At 41.2% G+C, this 22,427-nt stretch overlaps 1 protein-coding gene across 3 annotated transcripts in view; it reads right to left on the reverse strand.

The window, feature by feature from the left end:
- ptprsa (protein tyrosine phosphatase receptor type Sa) overlaps positions 1 to 22,427 on the reverse strand; it is a 525,319-nt gene that overhangs the window by 450,148 nt on the left and 52,744 nt on the right. The window lies entirely within an intron of this gene.

Here is a 22,427-nt window from a genome sequence, read left to right on the forward strand (position 1 = left end):
ATACCTCCCTGGGTCAAGAGGGGGCACTGACGCTAACACGATCAACTTCAATGCCCACAGCGGTGAGAAAATGCCCGGACAAATGACTCCGCTGGAGTCCTATACAATACTGTACTTCCTAGAAAGAAGCGTCTCAGTCTGGACCTGAACTGGAACCAAAAGAGAACTCCTGAAGAAGACCTGCAAGCCACAGAGGAAGAAAGAGTCACAAAGACTACTTTTATTTCTGTTTTGCTGCCTTTTGCAAACTCAAGTGCTTATTTTACTTGATATTTCTTGTGCAGGATTAAAAGGGGTGACTCTATCGGTACCCCAACACATCCATTAAGTCCACAAGTGTCCTTCCACCAATCTACAATAGATAGATATAGATATGAAAGGCACTAAATGATAGATAGATGTCAATTTATTCAGCTAGAATTTTTATCATAAGTGTACTACAAATCACACTGTGCACAGTCCATAATCTGAACAGTGATTGGTTTAGTGTCATACAGTAACTGAGCAATAAGTCCCATGTCTTTTACACTGTGCCTTTGTATGACAGATAGATAGATAGATAGATAGATAGATAGATAGATAGATAGATAGATAGATAGATAGATAGATAGATAGATAGATAGATAGATAGATAGATAGATAGATAGATAGATAGATAGATAGATAGATAGGAGGGACACTATATAAATGAAAGAGAGTAAAGCCAGCATTCCCATTACATAACTGGAGATTAGAGGAGTTGTGAATCTCGCCGACTGCAGGTGCTGATCCTGTTGCCTGAGGATGTCAGATTACATGACTATATTTCACAGTGGATGACAGTATTTGGCCCTGCACTCATTACACAATCTTTCCAGTAATTTTTGGTCACAGATATCATTTTCATAGTCTTAGAAAGTTGAGGGTATTCACGGCACAATCTTATCTGGAAATCTACTGCATTGAATGCGGTGGTGAAGAATAAAGAACGCAGCGGTTTTGGACCTCACAAACAGAGAAGCTCGCTTGTCTGTTGTCTCACACAACACAACAGAATGGAAAAAAGGAAAAAAAAAAGCGACAAGATTGTGGCTGAATGCACCATAACTGTAGACCTTTCAAAGAAACTGAGGTGAATTTGCCATTCACAAGTAAGTTACAGCCATTTCTCCCTTTCCTGAAAATATTTATCCATTTTGCATTTAAAAAGTAAAGTTTCTATCTGACTGTTAGGGTTGATAGGCCCTAAGTCGACTAAGAGCGGGGTGCAGTAGAAAGTAACGAGTGACTGTTGGCACATCACGTACCTATGTGACTAATGGAAGGTAGCAGACATGGATATGTGGACTACCTCTTAAGGATTCATTTGAGAGCCTTTATATGACATGGGACTGTTCGCAAGAACTGATCCGTGATGTCTTGGGGTCCCTTAATGTTCAGTTTCAGGGTAAACTGAAAGGCACTATAGATAAAAGACAGGGAGGGTGATTTACCGATGGACTGAGTCACAGAAACAGATTCACAATTGTGATGTGAAGAGTCTTCTAGGACTCTGGCATGAGCTTTGGCAAATTCAGCTCAATGTGCAAATCCTTCTAGCAGAGAAAACAGCGGCTCAGGCCTGGCGTGCCTCCATTTGGCTGGGATGCGGCCAGACAGCCCCACGGCAATTGATGGAGGGGAGGAGTGAGTGTGTGTGTGTGTGTGTGTGTGCGTTTCTGTGTGTTGCTTTACTGCATGGCATTGCGGAAGCAGCAGCAGGGATTGAATAGCTTCCTGACTTGGGTTTCCTCTCCATATTGGGAATGGACGGATTTTTCCGGAACAGCTTGCATCCACTCGACTTTTTGTTTATTTATGACTTTCCCTGCTGGAGTTGGAATTGCTGGAGTAAGAGGGACACTGTATGCCAACAACTGGCATGCTCACAGCGAGAGCAGGGCGCGTGGCACATACAGGTTCGTGCTTGTGCCCAGAAAACAGCAGCTAGTCTTGTTTGAAATCCAGTAGATGAAAAAAAGAAAAAAGGCAGGGAAACTCGGAAACGCGTTAGCAGCACAGGTTAATAGTACACCTTGAGCACAGGAAAGGTGCTACAGTATATAAATAAAATGTATTATTATCACTATTATTAAAGATACAGCGCAGGTCTCCACACTTTGCCTTTGCCATCACTCTGATCAGGTTCATCTTTGTCTCGTCTGTCCACAAGACCTTTTCCCAGAATTCTGCAGGCTCCTGGAAGTCCGTTTTCACAAACAGTAATCTGGCCATCCTGTTTTTGTGGTTCGCTAGTGGTTGGTAACTCACAGCATGTCCTCTGCATTTCTTTTCATGAAGTTTTCTGCTGATAGTCGTCTCTGACACATCTACAATTGCCTCCTGTAGACTGTTTCTAGTGTCAGGCCGGTTTTTGGGGGCTTTTTCTTTACTATAGTGAGGATTCTTCTGTCACCACCACCTGTTCAAAGCATCGTGATGTCCCACCATTGATGGATTAAAGGCCAGAAGTCCACATGACCATCATCATCATCAGGTTCTTCCATGTGAACCCAGAATACAATAAGGACCGATTGTGAGATTATTGATGTTAGGTAAAATGCCTAGAGGAGGCCCGGGTGGTCTCGTGGCCTTGGAGCCCCTGCAGATTTTATTTTTTTTCTCCAGTCGTCTGGAGTTTTTTTTTTTCTGTCCTTCCTGGCCATCGGACCTTACTTTTATTCTATGTTAATTAGTGTTCCCTAATTCTATTTTCTTATTTATTTTGACTTTTTTTTCTTTCTTCATCATGTAAAGCACTTTGAGCTCCATCATTTGTATGAAAATGTGCTATAGAAATAAATGTTGTTGTTGTTATCAGCAATGGAGGTCTTCTTTGGCCTACCAGTCCCTTTGTGATTATTGAGCCCACCAGTGTGTTCTTTCTTCTTCATGATATTCCAAGACAGCTGATTTTAGTCACCCTAAGGATTTCCTGAAGTCTCTGATGGTTTTATTCTTGTTTCTCAGCCTCATGATGGCTTCTTTGACTTTCACTGGCACAGCTCTTGTCCTCGTGGTTGAACAATGGCAATTACAGACGTCTAGAAACAAGCTGAGGTATCTCCTGAGGCCACAAAACCCACCCAAGGAATCACAAACACCTGTGATGCCAATTGTCCCAAACATTATGCTGCTCTGAAATGGGGGGGACTCTGAAGAAAAAGTCTTTTTCATTACCACAAGGTGTGACTGAAGTGAAATGCAAATCCCCTTAAATGAAGGTCTGCAATGTGTACTTTAATCACATTTGAAGTGTTTGATTTGTAATATTAAACTATGGAGCAGTGGGGCAAATCAAGGAAAAAATAGCTCTTTGTCCCAAACATAATGGAGGGCACTACATATACACAGTTGGGACAGAGGTAGGTAAAATGGGTCACACACCGAGGTACAGATTGGAAAGTTGTTATATGAAGTCATTAGGAGGATGAAGCTCACCATCACTTCCAGTTTGGCCCTAAATGTCCCAGTCTCTCCCTCCCTATAGACTATTTAAAAAAAAAAAACCAAACAGTGCTGCGAAAGTCCATGTTATTTTGTGAAGCAGAGCACAACAAACACTACAGCAGAGAAGTACACATGTAGCCAGAGAAGAGAGTCAGCCATCTTAGTGTAGATTTTACATCTCAGCACCGGTACCAAAATGATACCGAGCTGCTTCATTTTCCTGGCCTGCACAAGCGCTTGCCTCCCTGTTCCACACTTCATTACACAAGTTTTACTTCAGAGATCCGGGATAGGTTTCCCCTTTTTTTTTGTTCCAATCAAGCTAATACATGATAGAGCACACCGTGCCTACATGGAACAATTTTTGTCCAGTACCAAAATTAACGTAAAGCTGGTATAGTAATGAAGTAATAAATTCAATACCGGTATACTGTGTAACACTCACATCCTCAATAGTTTCATTGGCGCTTTTTCTCTCTCTTTCCCACTTTTGTTTCATATTAAATGGTGTACAATCTGGTCCCCAAACTCATTACTTTCTCTCTTCTTGCCATTTCTTATTACAGGGTCCTATAATCCCTATATTACTATTACGATCGTTCTCGGGAATGATTCAGTTTGAGATTCAAATGAATGATAACCTTGTGCCTCATTATTAGGTAAAGTGAACAAGAATCACGCGCCTGCGCCTAGTTCGCAGGTAACGATTTAGATGATGAATCAGTTGAATGAAAAACTGCGTATCTCATTCTCGGGTAATGATTCAGTCAGAGAATCAAATGAACGAGAATTGTGTGTATTTCTTGGGTGATGATTCAGATCATGAATCAAATGAATGTAAAATTGTGTACCTCATTCTAGGGAAATGAATCCGTTCACAGATCAAATGAACAAGAATTGTGTGCCTTGTTCTCAGGTCAAGATTCAGATGAGGAATCAAGTGAATGAGGATCGTGAAACGTGTTGTTCAGTAATGATTCTGATTGCGAATCAAATGAATGGGAATTGTGCATTCCAGTCACGCTAATATATGCAACAATTTACGTCTAGAGGCGAAATTAAATATAACGCTAGTATAGCACCAAAATTTGGTATTTCAGTACTGGTTTACCACACAACACTAACATACGCAATAATTTTATTGGAACTTTTTCTTTCTTTTTACCAATTTTGTTTCATATAAAATGGTGTACAGACTGGTCCCCAACTCTTTACTTTCCCTCTTCTTGTCCTTTTTCATTACAGGGCCTTATAATCCACTGTATTACTATTACAATAATTATGAACCACCAGTAATGGCGCACTATACAGTAGCATGCAGTGAGTGCACTTGACTTGAGCATTCATAGTTTTCATGCTCTTTCTCTGTACGTTTATCATTCGTTTGCTCAGAGGTTGATGCGCTTGCCACTTCCTGAGCAGCTCTACTTTACTGCAGCCCACTTCTTCTCTTCTTTCGTCGGCATCTTATTGCGTTAATTAAAACTGATTAAGTCAGTGTTTGTGTTGCAATTACTTAGTACATTTTCTTTAATTTCTCACTTAAGTCTTCAATCTGCCTCAAGAATGATTTAATATATGAAAAGGTAAGGGAAGTGACGACAAAGGTGGTAGGGATGACAACAGCACCCATACACTTGCACTGCTCGGCTGCTGCCGAGAGTTGATTCTACAATAAAATAAAATAAAAAGAGGAATAACCTTGGAGGTCAATCATCACCAAGAAAGCATGATAGTAAATGTCACGTAGTATATGTGTACCAAATTTCAGTTCAATAGTTCAAACAGTTTGCGAACTACAGGTGATTTAAAATCCTGGACAGACAAACGGACAGCCATGGCGTACAGCATATTATATATAAAGATTGCTAGCCCTCCTCTGTTCGGTTTCTCTTCTCTGTACCCTGTTGTGGCAAAAACAAAATCCCTGATGCAAACGTCTTAATATTGTATATAAGAATAAATATGGCTGATGCCATCTTGAATGTGAACACAGCTCACAGCTGGACGCTGATTAAGTAGCAGATTTCATATAAATGTTAGAAAACATTTCCTCACACTGCGTGGATACATGGAACTGGGAACAGAAATTGTGGGAATTTGCAAATCTCGATGCATTTCACACACCTTGGACAAACAGGAATCGACCATCTAGATAGATAGATAGATAGATAGATAGATAGATAGATAGATAGATAGATAGATAGATAGATAGATAGATAGATAGATAGATAGATAGATAGATAGATAGATAGATAGATAGATAGATAGATAGATAGATAGATAGATAGAATCTTTATTTGTCCCCAGGTATGGTGAGAACTGTCAGCTGGTAGGCACTGCCACAGACACCATGAACACATATATAATCTGGGAGTGGCAGTATATTGGTAGATCACGTTAAGCGATAGGCATTTCAGTTCAACTTGCTGATTTTATTCTTTCAAATTACCTATTTCAGTGAATCGTTTCATTTGATTCTGTAATTCCTCTTTGAATGAATCACAAAAATACATATTAAAATAACATACTTATTAAATATAATAAATTATGCATTATATATTGTGTGACATGCCTTCCTTGAAAGCACAAAACAAGAGATCTCTCAAGTGAACAAGATTTGTGTGTCATTCTTGGGTGATGATTCAGTTTGTGAATCAAATGAACGAGAACTGTGTGTCTTAGACTATGAATTAAGACTGTGAATCAAAGGAACACAAATTGTGCATCTCATTCTTGGGTAATGACTAAGATTACAATCCAAATGAACAAGAATCAAGTGTCTTATTCCCTAGTAATGACTCAAACAACCGAGATTCGTAAACCTCTTTCTCAGGCAATGATTCAGTTTGAGAATGACATGAACAAGTTATTGGGTATTGGTATAGTTTGCGAATTAAGCGAACAAGAATTATGCCTAGTTTTCAGGTAGTGATTCACTTTGTGAATCAAATATATCTGAATTTTGCACTTCATTTTCAGGGAATGATTCAGCCTGAGAATCAAATGAACAAGATTCCTGTGCCTCATTATTGGATACAGATATAGTTTGGGTATCAAGTGAACTAGAATAATGCACCTGTGCCTAGTTCTCAGGAAGTGACTCAGATCATGAATCAAATGAATAAGAATCCTGTGCTTTGTTCTCCGGCATTCATTCAGTCCGAGAAACAACTAAACGAGAATTGTGCACCTGGCCCACGAGTGATGGATTCACTCTGTGAACCAGATGAATGAGAATTGTGTGCCTAGTGCTTGGGTGATGATTCATATCATGAATCAAATGAATGAACATCTTGCACCTCATTCTTGTGAAATGAATCCGTTCACAAATCAAATGAACAAGAATCGTGTGCCTTGATCTCAGGTCACGATTCAGATCACTAATCAAGTGAATGAGGATCGTGAAACCTGTTCTCCAGTAATGACTCAGATCGCAAATCAAATGAACAGGATTTGTATGCCTTATTTTGTAATGATTCTGATTGTGAATCAAATGAATGAGAACTGTGTGCCTCGTTTTTCAGATAAAAGGTAAAAGTTTTTCTTCAGAGATCTGGGATAGGTTTCCCCTTTTTTTTGTTTCAATCACGTTAATACATGATAGAGCACATCGTGCCTACACGGAACAATTTTTGTCCAGTACCAAAATTAACGTAAAGCTGGTATAGTAGTGAAGTAATAAATTCAATACCGGTACACTGTGTAACACTCACATCCTCAATAATTTCATTGGCACTTTTTCTCTCTCTTTCCCACTTTTTGTTTCATATTAAATGGTGTACAGTCTGGTCCCCCAACTCATTACTTTCTCTCTTCTTGCCATTTCTTATTACAGGGCCCTATAATCCCTATATTACTATTACGATCGTTCTCAGGGAATGATTCAGTTTAAGATTCAAATGAATGATAACTGTGTGCCTCATTATTGGGTAAAGTGAACAAGAATCATGCGCCTGCGCCTAGTTCGCAGGTAACGATTTAGATTATTAATCAGTTGAATGAAAAATTGTATATCTCATTCTCGGGTAATGATTCAGTCAGAGAATCAAATGAATGAGAAATGTGTGTCTATTTCTTGGGTGATGATTCAGATCATGAATCAAATGAATGTAAAATTGTGTACCTCATTCTAGGGAAATGAATCCATTCACAAATGAAATGAACAAGAATTGTGTGCCTTGTTCTCGGGTCACGATTCAGATCACTAATCAAGTGAATGAGGATCGTGAAACCTGTTCTCCAGTAATGACTCAGATCGCAAATCAAATGAACAGGATTTTTATGCGTTATTTTGTAATGATTCTGATTGTGAATCAAATGAATCAGAACTGCGTGCCTCGTTTTTCAGGTAATGAAACAATTTGCAAATCAGACGAATGAGAATTGTTTGCCTAATTCTAGTTAGTGCAGGATGGACGTGATTCCCGTTTTAAATTGCAAATTTTAGATTTGTCTTGAGTTTTGTGTGCTGCTCTGCTAAATTAAACACGTGTGCATTTATATTTTACGTGTGTATGGGGAGGGCCTGCATATTGGGGAAATCCTGTCCACTACCTTGATATGGCTCTGTCTATTGTACACGTTACAAGTGATCCCAAAATCACAAAACTAAATCCAAAACCAGCAGAAGAATGGTCTTTTAAGGAAGAGCTTCTCCACAGAATGCAAAACGTACATGCTGTCGAACTAACGGCTTCATCGTCAGCACTTGTGCAGTGTATTTTGCATCTCCACTTTGTACACCTTGCGTGGCACCCCACACCCATCAAGCCTGGATGAAGAAATCATACGGCCAAACAAGACAGAGCATCACGTTGGTGTAGAAACAACAGACTGAGGATCGACAAAATCACAGCAGGATTTGAACGTTCTGATTGACACAGCAACTATAATAACCCCCTTCTCTATTTCCCCTCTTTCCTTAAACCAAATAAACTCATTTACCAAATAAATAAATAAATAAGATGCTGATTTTAATTAAGCGTACTGTCATTACTCATCAACAAGATAATTAGGATAATGTCTGCTTCCTGTTCACGATGGGGAATGAGAAAGAAAGAAAAAAAAAAGCTAAACAAAAAAGGAAAAGCCTCAAATCTGTTACGGCTCAATTTTCGTGTTTTCCTCTCTCGATTTTCAATAAAATATTCTAAACGAGCAGGGTTCACTTGCCTCTGATTGCAGCTTTGTTAATTAACTTCAGAAATATTGGATTATTCATCAAGAATTAGATGCAAATAATTAGAACAATCTCCTGAAGCTCTGAGGGAGTTCATAAATATTCAGCATAAGGTACCAAAATAAAAAAAAGGCCATCCTGTCAAAAAAATAAGAAAACCAAAACATCACGAAGGAGCAGAACGAGGAAGAAGAGAAAGTGCCGAAGCTGGGGAAGCCTCCTATGGCGCAATGCAGCCAGGCAGCCACACGACAAAGTGTAGTCGGCAGCAAAAACCACGAGCAGAGTGAAATTAAAAGAACGACTGCTAATTATAGGGACTCTGAATGAATATGTAAGGGCGCTATATAAACTGTCACCTGCTGCTAATCAGCGCACTTGTGCTTACTTTGTTTTGAGGTTTTCTTGATTACACAAGCCCCTTAATTGCCAGTTGAATGTTACTGGAACTCTGATTACATGGAAATGTACATCAATGGAGATAATGATATGTTGCGAATGGTATGGAGGCTGGCACAGATGGCAGCACCAACTTTGGGCGCTGGGATTAAATCTTGGCTGCTGTGGTGCAGTTTGCGTTTTCTCCTTTAGCTGGCGACACATGACATGACACAGAACAAACCTAATTTGTAGCCAATGAGCAGAATGAATTGCTGTAACCAGTAAACACAGAACTATCAATAAGTATGAAAAATCATTTGTGCCAATATTAACGGTTTAATCATACTATAATTAACAACATATCAACCAAATTATAGTTTAAATAAAAATTAGCAAGATGCATATTAACTCTTTTAGGGCTAATTTTTTTTTTGTTTCTTATCTCCCAGGGCTGAATATTTTTCCAAAAACTAACATTTTTTTAAAAAGGAACACAAACCAATTGTTTAACATATCAAATCAACAAAAAATATTTACTTTTGACAAATGTTACTGTCTTGCATGTTGTATGAGCCTGCATACTCCATGATTTCACATACATATCACATACATTTTACATAGCAAAGTCCTGCAAAGTCTGATCTCGCTCAAAGCAGCCAATTTCAGTCATTGCCACATTGCACTCCTTACAATACGTGTTGCTTTGGTTCCTACTTTTCAATTGTCTGTTGCTGCACTTTCTCACATATATTGTTAGTGTGTACTGTAGAGAGACAAGTCACCCATTTGCCATCATGCCATGCCACTGCCACCAAGTTTTCTGCCCGCATGAAAACCATATTGTCACCTCTTTTCATCTTCTGAAACTTTATGAACTTTATGCATGGCATTATAGCCTGGCTCACCCCATGGGATTTGCTTCTGTTTATTATAGAAGTGAATAAAACTTTGCAGCATCACATACCTATCACCACGCTGCATAACCTGTCCAAAGCCACCAGGGGACAAAGCACGTTTGGACCAATTCTCCCTGAAGTTATATCACCAGTTCTGTCCCATCTCTATTTGTAATGGCACAGCGCGCTTCATCTTGTCTTTTGTTGTGGGTTTCCACTTTGAAAAACAAGAATGTGATGCAAGTGCAGCCCGCGATTCAAAAAATTTCTCTGCCTACCTGTTTGTCTCGTCTGACAGTAGCGGAAAAGCAGCATCAGGAGAGAGCAGCCTTAGTAGTTCAACAGCTGGTGATCTGTCGTGTCCAACAGCAAGCCATGCCGTCTTGTGAAGTCCGGTAGCCAGATCGGCTCTCAACGGATCAATGTCTGTGTATTTATCCCACGCGAACCTTGCGTAGATGCATCGGCTGCGCGAAGGCGCTCAACTGGCAGCGGATCAGCTGGCGCGGCATCGGCTGGTGTCTGATCAACTGATGCTGGCTTCTCACTCTCTTGCTCGATCTCCTGATCACTGTCAATAAAATCTGATTCTGAAAAATCAGAGTCCGACTCCGCGATAATGTGTAAAACATCGTCTGCCGAGTGTTTTCTTTTCTGCACTCGCTTCGCTCCCTTGTCACATGTCGATGCCATCTTGCCATTGTTTACATTTCGCAACTCACGCACACGCAAGGATTAGTTGCCGAGTCAACGAGTCTAGCATTCCTCCAAGCACAGAGGGAATGCCTGTGACGTGACAGTGAGATTTGTCGCCATTAACAGCTGATTGTCGCCCCCTATCCCTGGATGTCGACTTTTGTCGACATTCGCCCTCAACCCTTTCTGTCGACAAAAGTCGACATCCGCCCTAAAAGAGTTAATTCATATCCATAGATTGCGTGCTGGGCAGTTTATAGTCACTTCCAATCTAACCTGACAGAGTTTGAGAGGATCTGCCAGGCAGAATGGGATAAATTGCACAAATTCAGGCCTACAAAGCCTGTAGAGACTAACTGAACAATACCTGAAACTGAACTTGCTACCAAAACTACTGAATTAAGAGTCTAAATACATTGTTGGAGGGAATGACACTGGTCATAACAATATTTTGTCATCATTTGACTCAGTTGGAATCCCAATTAATTTTACTGAATCAGCCCGCAATCTAGGAGTTATCTTTGATTCTAGCATGTCATTTAAAGAGCACATTACAAAGTTGTCCTAAACATGCGTCTTCCATCTTACAAAATGTTAGGAAATTAAGGCGCTTTCTAAATAAACAGGATTCTGAGAAATTAATTCATGCATTTATCTCTAGTAGGATTAACTACTGCAATACGGTGTTCACTGGATGTTCAAACTGTTCTTTATACAGCCTCCAGTTAATCCAAAATGCGGCTGAAAGAATTATTACAAGAACAAGAAAATACGAACACATAACTCCAGTTCTTAAATCCTTACACTGGCTCCCGGTTAAGTTTAGGGCAGATTTCAAAATCCTTCTTTTAACATATAAAGCCGAGGTCCAGCTTACTTGTCTGAAGTTATCATGACTTACAAACCAGAGCGCACATTAAGATCTCAAGATGCTGGTCTGCTTATGGTTCCAAGGATTAATAAAATAACAATGGGAAGTCGAGCTTTTAATTACAGGGCCCCTAAACTGTGGAGTGGTCTGCCTGCTACTATAAGAGATGCCCCTTCGGTCTCAGCTTTTAAATCCCGGTTGAAGACTCACAACTTCAGTTTAGCACACCCTGACTAGAGCTGCTGATTAACTGTACAGACTGAATCTCTGTTGTTAGTCATTAGCACTAAAACATAAGTAACATGATAGTTAGAATTGGATACTAACCCTCACCTATTTTGTTTCTCTTCTCGGTACTCAAATGTGGCACTTGGTGCCCACCGCCCACCTGCCAAGTTGTTTTGCCTGCCTAAGGTAAAGTCATCCCTGATGGAGGATCGCAGGAATCGTGTGGTAGAGGGGTCCTTTCATCAGATTGGCTGGCCCAGCGCTGTTTCAGCTGTGGAATAGCCAAATGGGGGAGGCAGCTTGATGGATGAGGTCTCCAGGAGTCTAAAATTATCCAAATCTTATTATGTGATATCATCTACTGTTAAATTCTGCTCCGTACTTCTAATAAAGTTTTATTTTTTATTGAGGATTTGTTCTGTTCTGGGTATTGTATTGTATTGACCCCCCTTCTTTTTGACGCCCACTGCACGCCCAACCTCCCTGGAAAGGGGGCCCACTTTGAACTGCCTTTCCTGAGGTTTCTTCCATTTTTTCCCTACAAGGGTTTTCATGTCTTCATAGAGAGTCAAGGCTGGGGGGCTGTCAAGAGGCAGGGCCTGTTAAAGCCCACTGTGGCACTTCCTGTGTGATTTTGGGCTGTACAAAAATAAACTGTATTGTATGGTATTGTTCAGTTTTGGATTTTGAATACATTTGCAAACCTTTCTGAATACATGTTTTCACGTTGTCATGAGTAACCGAGTGTAGACCAGTGTTTCCCAAACTCGATCCTGGGGGCACACTGTGGCTGCAGGTTTTTGTTAAAATCAGATTCCTAATCAGTGACAACACCTGATAACGCTGAGCTCATTTAATTAGCTGGGATTTGTTTTCTTTCATTCGACATTCAGAAAAGCATAGCGGCATGCGTTTTACATTTATATGACATTTAGAAATATTTCTGCTTTTGCTATAGATTTAAATGCTTAACTCCCTTTTGTTGATTTCATTCTATTTTGCCCTTTCTCTGTGCAGTTTTCCCTCTTTGTTGTATCTTATTAATGACAATTAAAAAAAGCAGAGCAGACACACTGGCAAACAACTCTCAATCATGAAAGGCTGCAACTACTTTTGCGTTAGACCCACTAATCAGTAAATAATGGATTAAATAAACAATTAGATCACCTGGAAAAGTAGAATGGAAATCAAGATGAAAATATTGTTAAAAGAAAAAAATACATTATTCCCATGTAACTGCTTGATATATTTAAATTGTTTTTTTTTAAGCAAAATTTTCTAATTTCTATATGGTTTGGACATGTGCAGAGGAGAGATGCTACGTTTATTGGGAGAAGGATGCTAAGAATACAGCTGCCAGGGAAGAGGAAAAGAGGAAGGCCTAAGACAGGGGTTTCGAATTCCAGTCCTGGAGGGCCGCAGTGGCTGCAGGTTTTCATTCTATCCATCTTCTTCATCAGTGACCAGTTTTTGCTGCTAATTAACTTCTTTACCCTTAGTTTTCATTAACTTGACTTAGACCCCTTAGTTATTTCTTTTTCCTTAATGAGGAGCCAAACAATAATGAGATACAAAACAAGCTGCCACATCACCAGCTAACCACACTGTCTGAACATAAAGAAAGATGAAGGTCTCAGTAAGGCTGATCTCCGAGGTCACCAAAACATCTTGACGGTGTTCTTAGAAAAAACAGAAAAATCAACAGTTTGGGAAATGTCTGCTGTGGCAGAATGAGAGCAGCAACAAGCCATGGAATTAAGTAACTGGTTTAATTAACAGCAAGAATTGGCTTCTCATTAAGGAACTGGTTGCAGTGAAATTGGCAGGAGTTTGAAGCCCCAGTTTAGCTGATCATCTGTTGGCTCGTTTCACATTTCATTTCTGTTTGGCTGCCATTTAATGAAGAAGTGAATCAATTCACAGGACTGAATCCTTAAAAACAGGGCTATTAAAATGAAGGAAAAACAAGTTAATTAGCAGTGAAAACTGCTCACTGATTAGGAAAAGGGTTAGAATGGTGCGACTTAAAACACCTACAACTGAACACCAGCAAAACCAAGGAACTGGTGGTGGATTTTAGGAGACCCAGGCCTCTCATGGACCCCGTGATCATCAGAGGTGACTGTGTGCAGAGGGTGCAGACCTATAAATACCTGGGAGTGCAGATGGACGATAAATTGGACTGGACTGCCAATACTGATTCTCTGTGCAAGAAAGGACAGAGCCGCCTGTACTTCCTTAGAAGACTGGCATCCTTCAACATCTGCAGTAAGATGCTGCAGATGTTCTATCAGATGGTTGTGGTGAGTGCCCTCTTCTACGCAGTGGTGTGCTGGGGAAGCAGCATTAAAAAGAAGGATGCCTCACGCCTGGACAAACTGGTGAGGAAGGCAGGCTCTATTGTTGGCATAGAGCTGGACGGTTTGACATCCGTAGCAGAGCAACGGGCACTCAGCAGGCTCCTATCAATTATGGAGAATCCACTACATCCATTAAACAATGTCATCTCCAGACAGAGGAGCAGTTTCAGCGACAGACTGCTGTCACTGTCCTGCTCCACTGACAGACTGAGAAGATCATTCCTCCCCCAAACTATGCGACTCTTCAATTCCACCAGAGGGGGTAAACGTTGAACATTATTCAAGTTATTGTCTGTTTTTTACCTGCATTTTTTATTACTCTTTAATTTAATATTTTTTTGCTGCTGGAGTATGTGAATTTCCCCCTGGGATTAATAAAGTGTCTATCTAGAATGAAAACCTGCAGCAACTGCGACCCTCCAGGCCCGGAGTTCGACACCCGTGGCCTAAGAGAAGGTTTATGGATGTGGTGAGACAGGACATGCAGGTGATGGGTGTGACAGAGTGAGACACAGAAGACAGGAGGATATGGAAGAAGATGATCCGCTGTGGCAACCCCTAACGGGAGCAGCCGAGAGAAGAAGAAGAAGTTTTCTAATTTCTATATTGCTCCCAAAACACAGAACTTGGGAAATAACACATCACTTAATTAGCCTAGGAGTTCAATTAAAAACAGAAGCTGCTTGGAACAAAAACCTGCAGCCACAGAGGGGTCCCCAAGACCGAGTTTGGGAAGCACTGGTGTAGATTGATGGGCACAAATGGCGCGTTTCCATTTCAAATTAAATCTATGTTGCAATACACTGCGCAGAAAGTGAAGGTTTTTTTTATACTTTGTGAGTCAACTGTAAGACCCCCCCTTCCCATATATTTTTTTTTTTTTAAACTGGAGCTCAGCCAGGCTGAGTGACTACAACGACCTCACACCGAGGCAGGGACTGAATCTCTCAGCTTAAGGTTTAAAGTTGAATGTCCAGCCGCTAAGCCACAATGCCTGACATTTAAAGAAAAAAATGAAACTCAAGATAAATTACATGGGGAAGAAAATGAGACAGAAGGTGATGCTCACAGACCTGCTGGTATCGACTCAGAACACAAACAATTGGACAATGTAGATGTCAGCTCTGGGCACAAAGGGGACAATTTATCCTGGGCAGGACACCAGATAAAACAATCACAACAGGATTGCTGTAGCAAAATGCCAACCTGGCAGCAGTAGGCAGAAACCTTTATCCACATTGATGTTATATGGCGTCTTTCCCTACATTTATCATTACTTTGTTAAACAAACAGTATGCAGAAGCACGTGATAAAGAGGTGAGCAGAAGGCTGGGTGAATGCCAAAGACACAGGGCAAAGCACGCAAGTACACTGGCATCAGACAACAGACAAGTGACAGTTCAAGCGGGGGGTTGATGGGGGGGTTGTGGGTATGGGGGGGTGAAGTCTCAGTCTTAACAGAATAAACAGCAGATCTTCAAACCCAAACACACACACACTCTTTCATGATATGAAAACATATCAATGGACAACACACAATTGGCCTACGATATTCATACACACTCGCATGGTTAGCAGGTGTAACAAAACAACTTGTCTGAATGATAGGGTTAAAAAAAATAATAATAATAATCACTGAAACCAAGGTCAGTGTTTCAATAATTAACAAGTGCAAATAAAACAGAGCTTCATGTTAAAGGACATTGGAACACAAAAAACACAAAACTTCCCATGTTGAGGCAGTTCTGTTCTGAACTCACGTCTGTGAGGGCGTCTCTGCAATTGTTATGTCCATCCATCCATCCATTCATCCTCTTCCGCTTATCCGAGGTCGGATCGCGGGGGCAGCAGCTTGAGCAGAGATGCCCAGACTTCCCTCTCCCCGGCCACTTCTTCTAGCTCTTCCGGGAGAATCCCGAGGCGTTCCCAGGCCAGCCGGGAGACGTAGTCCCTCCAGCGTGTCCTGGGTCTTCCCCAGGGCCTCCTCCCGGTTGGACGTGCCCGGAACACCTCACCAGGGAGGCGTCCAGGAGGCATCCTGATCAGATGCCCGAGCCACCTCATCTGACTCATCTCGATGCGGAGGAGCAGTGGCTCTACTCTGAGCCCGTCCCGGATGACTGAGCTTCTCACCCTATCTTTAAGGGAAAGCCCAGACACCCTGCGGAGGAAACTCATTTCAGCCGCTTGTATTCGCGATCTCGTTCTTTCGGTCACTACCCATAGCTCATGACCATAGGTGAGGGTAGGAACATAGATCGACTGGTAAATTGAGAGCTTCGCCTTATGGCTCAGCTCCTTTTTCACCACGACAGACTGATGCAGAGCTTATGGCTCACGCTCCATTCTTCCCTCACTCATGAACAAGACCCCGAGATACTTCAACTCCTCCACTTGAGGCAGGATCTCGCTACCAACCCTGAGAGGGCACTCCACTCTTCTCCGGCTGAGGATCATGGTCTCGGATTTGGAGGTGTTGATTCCCATCCCAGCCGCTTCATACTCAGCTGCGAACCGATCCAGAGAGAGCTGAAGATCACGGCCTGATGAAGCAAACAGGACAACATCATCTGCAAAAAGCAGTGACCCAATCCTGAGTCCACCAAACCGGACCCCCTCAACACCCTGGCTGCGCCTAGAAATTCTGTCCATAAAAGTTGTCATGTGTTCTCTTTTATTTACATCACACTTTTGTTATATGGGGTTCCCTCGGTGGTACCCAAACTCTTTATCATGCACTTGTCTTTCTCTTACACTATCGGGCTCTTAAAGAATGTTAAGATAGATAGATAGATAGATAGATAGATAGATAGATAGATAGATAGATAGATAGATAGATAGATAGATAGATAGATAGATAGATAGATAGATAGATAGATAGATAGATAGATAGATAGATAGATAGATAGATAGATAGATAGATAGGTCACAAAAGGGAAAATAAAAAAAATATATATATACCATGTTGTCTATTTAGCTTTTATAAAGTGTCTTTTATCTATCTTATATTTCTGCTATCATTCTACAGTGCCTTTTAATCCATTTGTCAGTTAACTTACATATATATATATATAAAATCCAACATCTGTCTGTATGTCTGTCCACTTTTCACGAATGAACTACTTAACGGATTTAGATCAGGTTTTTTTCTATAATTTGCTTGAACATTCCGGTTGATTTTACGATTTCTCTCATTGCGCTAAGTATCATAGTTCTCTTGTGGTACCGATTTATTTGTGCAATTCCAAGAAACACGCAGTGGGGCCCTCCTCACTCAAACGCCAGCCTCAGAGCGTATCTTACAATCACTTAGCTAGCGAACGAGAGAACTAATGAAAGGATTTAGATCGGGTTTCTTTCTAGAATTTGCTTGAACATTCCGGTTGATTTTTGCGACTTCTCTTGTTGCACTAAGAATCATAGTTCGATTGCAGGAGCGATATATTTGCGCAAATCCGAAAGAGACTGCGGACCAAGGGGACAGGGAAACGGGACGTCAAGAGTGGGGAGTCGGTCTACCTCTGTGTTTTGGAGCGTAACTTGCCTCCGCTTCACTGTCGATACCTTTTGGTTCATTGATTTTTAAAGTTTGTCCTGTTTCGCAGCCGAAAGAAGAAGAAGAACAGTCCTGTTTCACTACTAGGCAGGCGGAGCCATGGGGAACAGTTAGTCCTTCATATAGCATCTGTTCACATATCCGTCTCTTATGTAGTGTGTACATCACTGGCTATATAAAAATATCCACATACAGATTTTTGTATAGTGTTTTTTCTACCTTTCTTTTATATGGTGCATTCTTCTAATTATCTCTTGCACAATATCATTTCTCTTTCGTTCTCTCGATAAATATAGCACCTATTCTATTTATCTATGAATTTACTTACTCTTTATATAATGACATTTTGATGCCAGGTGTTAGAAGTGTATTTTCTATTCTATCTTTTTACTATATATAGTGCATTTTCTATTTATCTAATCTGAATATATATTTTTTTCTCTTTCCATCTACAGCAGGGGTGTCAAACTCCAGGCCTGGAGGGCCGCAGTGGATGCAGGTTTTCATTCAGACCCTTTTCCTAATCAGTGACCAGTTTTCACTGCTAATTAACTCCTTTTCCCCTCATCTTAACCAATTAACTGCCAAAATTTTTTTTCAGAATATTTTCGCTTTATTGTTATAGATTAACATCTGCTTAATAAGGAAAACATACATTTTGAATCTCGACATTTGTACTTTTTCCAAAATTTCAAAATTTTGGCCTTCCCCAAATGGGGATCATGACACATACTACCTAGTTTTGGTGCCATACTGGAAAACACTCAACATGTAGTCCAACATTACATTTGCAGCACTGTTTTCTTGCGTTAGTCTTACACACTGCACACTTCCTTTGTTTGCCCATTTCTGTGCGTTCAATGTAGTGACCAGTTCCAGAGGTTCTGATATCAACAGGAACACGACTCTTGGCTGGTTTGGAGAAGGATTTCCTCCCAGTTTAAAGTACAAGATCCCCAAATGGGGATCGTGTCAGTTAATGTTAATAACCCTGTTTTTAAGGATTCAGTTCTCTGAATTGACTCGTTTCTTCATGAAATGGCAGCCAAACAGAAATGAGACATGAAACGAGCCAACAGATGAGCAGCTAAACTGGGATTTCAAACTCCAACCAATTTCATTCCAACCAATCTATTAATGAGAAGCTGATTCTTGCTGTTAATTAAGCCCATTATTTAATTTTGTGGCCAGTTGCTGCTCTCATTCTGCCACAGCAGACATTTCCAAAACTGTTGATTTTCTGTTCGTCAAAATGTTTTGGTGACCCGAGAGATCAACCTTACCGAGACCTTCACTTTTCTTTATTTTCAGATACTGTGTGAACGGGCACAGGTGAGCAGGTCAAGTGGCGGCTCGTTGTGTCTCATTATTGTTTGGCTGCTAATTAAAAAAAAGAGACAACTAAGGGGCATGAGTCAAGTGAATTAAAACTAAAGCAAAAGAAGTTAATTAGCATTAAAAACTGGTCACTAATGAAGAAGATGGTTAGAATGAAAACCTGCAGCCACTGCGGCCCTCCAGGCCTGGAGTTCGACACCCGTGATCTACAGTATCATACCTACTTTTTTACGAGTACCTTTCGTATTTATCAAAGCCCGATGTAATCTGCTCACAGCAGTCACAAAACCGCTTCAGACAAGGGGTGTCACTATGAGGGGACTCTGCACCTTTCACAGCTAACTTCTCCAAGCAAAAGCAAAGGAAGCGACGGCGGCCCTGATAAATTCCTTGCATGTGTTATCCTGCACGGCCGCACTGATTGGGCTCTTTGAAGCTAATTCAACTCTTTGTTTACAGCAATTACCAGTCAATTTAAGAAGTACACAACATGGACATTTACATCTTAACTCCATCAGAGAAAGATGGAAATGACCTTCAAATCACAGGGTTTGAAACATCAGACGATTTTTTTTTTTTTTTATCATTCCTGACTTGATAAAGATCAGCTCGATGTTAGTTGGCATAAGTGTGCATTTGGGCATTTTTGTGCATGCAAGTATGCAAAGAAGAATGTGTGGCTCATTGTATACAACTGTTTTATCACAGCCGTGGACTGTTCCTGTGTGGATTTCCACACATCTTTGCAACTCTTTAAAAGAAGAATTGTGGCTTTAATGAGCGGGCCGGGGACTAAAGCACAAGACCGTTTACCTCCGTTCTGTGGGTTCAATCGCAGCCACGGACTTGCTTTGTGAACCTCAATCAAACAACACAACTATCAACATCCCAGTTGTAAAATGAATGAAAACAACTGCACACAACTCAATTTATTTTTATATAGAGCCCTTCACGGACAGCAATCTTAAGAGTGTCTGAACAGGTTTCAAGCCATAAAGCAATTGTAAGAATGATCGCTGTCTTGAATGGGACAATCGGTGTTACAGTCAGAAGCGGGTAATTAAAAAAAAACAAAAATCAGTTTGGAACTGTCCATCCTGTCATTCCATGTAAATTGCACTTTAGCGATATAGCAGGAAATCACTCAACGAAAGATTTTACAATACATTACAACCGAAGGCACTGCACAATAATTCAGAATTGAGAGAATTAACATATAATATTTATGATTAGTCACGGTACATGTCAAAGAGCAGTAACAGAATAATTTATAAATAATTCCTACCTCTTGCTCTGTGTGTACCTTCAGTGACTTTCCCCAGTACTCTCATATGTGTGAACGTCTCTGCAACGACGCTCCATCTCTCGACTTTGTTCACGTAAAGCCTGCTTCTCAGACTGTCATTATTTACAAGTCGCCTTTCACGCCTCCTGTCCCGTCTTACGCTGTCCATATTTAAAGTCAACTTTCTCAGTGTGCACCTTTACTCCTCTTCATGGGTCTCACACTCGCACTACTTCTCTCATCGCATCACCAAAGCCAAAACGGACCAATCGCACCAAATTCAAATGGGACAAACACATCAAAGCCAAAACGGGCCAATCGCACCAAATTCAAATGGGACAAACACATCAAAGCCAAAACGGGCCAATCGCACCAAATTCAAATGGGAGAAACACTTCAAAGCCAAACAGGCCAATCAGATTGCTCTGAGGAACTGAACACACAAATCTTAAAAGAGTTTTATGTACAAAAATAAATGCAGAGTGAAATGAACAGGGCATTGAATCGAGTGAATACCGTCAATAATACTGAATTTGAAACTTAACATTTTGGGTGTGCTAAACCAGCCTGGACACAAACAGGCACACACAGAATGTCCCGAGAAACACACACATTTTTATTTACAGTTTTTTGCACACAACACAGTGACAGTGCACCAAACACTCTTAATCAGTCCGTTTCTCCCGTCTGGACTTCTCCTGTCGCCTTTACTCCTCTCCTCCCAAGCTTTGCCTTCTTCCTCCCGACTCCGGCTCATCTACTCGAGGGAGGCTGCCTCTTTTATAGCCACCCGGATGTGCTCCAGGTACTCTTGGTCAGTCTTCCGGATGGCATTTCCAGGTGTGGCGGAAGTGCTGACATCCGGGGCTTTCCACTCCTCCTGGCACGCCCTTGTGGTGGCCATGCTTGGTTCCCGTGGCCCCCATAAAGACCAGGGCAGCTGCCCTCTCGTGGACCAGGGGAGGTATGGACCCTCTTCCGGTCCTTCCAGGCGTCCCCGGCTGGGCAAAACCCCCTGGCCGTCCACCACAGGGTCAAATGAAGCAAACAAACTGTGTAGAGAGACAGATTGGTGGCCTAATGCCTCAGTCCACGTCGACCTTAACAGATTTAGTTGTGTGTGTGTCTGTGTGTGCATTCATTTCTTGCTATTCACCATCATCATAGGTTTTTATTTTCTGGTGGTGCTCCATGCCACACTGTCTCCATTATAAAGCGCCAGTGTGGGCAAGATATATATATTTTTTTAATTTATAGAAAACCCTTACTTTTAGAACATAATTTCACCTGGCAAATTTACGAGGGCAATCCCAAAAGTAAGGTCTCCAAAGCAGTGAGGACGTAGAGAAACTGTTTGTACGGCTGTTGGCCACACTGTTGTGACTGGTGCTTCCTCCACTCCCAGACAAGCATGCGCGGCTTCGCTGGGATGCTCAATCTTGGCTTGGCAGCCCTTGAAAATGGAGCTCCCGTTGAACGCTACCGCCAAGTGCGAAGTTTGCGCAGTTACTCGATTTTTGAACACAAACCATTTGAAATTCATCGCCAATTGACGGAAGTGTATGGACAGTCGTGCATGGATGTCAAAAACGTTCGCAAGTGGTGTAGAGAGTTTACAGCGGGTCGTAATGAAATTCATGGTGAACAAAGGAGCGGGAGACCGTCAATTTCCGACGAGACAGTTCGCGAAGGTTGAGGAAAACATGCGTAAAGATCGGCGGATCACTCTGGATGCTCTCTGCATTTTGGTTCCTGAGGTTTCACGAAGCACCATCCACAGGATTTTAACGGAAAAGCTGCAATATCGGAAGGTGTGCGCAAGTTGGGTACCACGTATGCTGACAGAAGACCCACCCACCCTATAGTCCTGACTTGGCACCCAGTGACTACCACCTGTTCCCTAAGTTGAAAGAACATTTGTCCGGAAGGCGATTCTGCTTCGACGAAGAGGTGAAGATGAGGTTCAACGCTTTCTGAATTACATGGCGGCGAGCTGGTATGACATGGGCATTCTGAAACTACCACAGCGTCTACATAAATGCATCGACCGAAATGGCGATTACGTAGAAAAATAAATAATTCTTTAACCTTTAAAATGATGTAAATATTATAGAAAATAAACGGTTGTTTGTATTTCTAAAAAAATAGGAGACCTTACTTTTGGGA

The sequence above is a fragment of the Erpetoichthys calabaricus genome, chromosome 12 (assembly GCF_900747795.2).
Source record: "Erpetoichthys calabaricus chromosome 12, fErpCal1.3, whole genome shotgun sequence".
Lineage (NCBI taxonomy): Eukaryota > Metazoa > Chordata > Cladistia > Polypteriformes > Polypteridae > Erpetoichthys > Erpetoichthys calabaricus.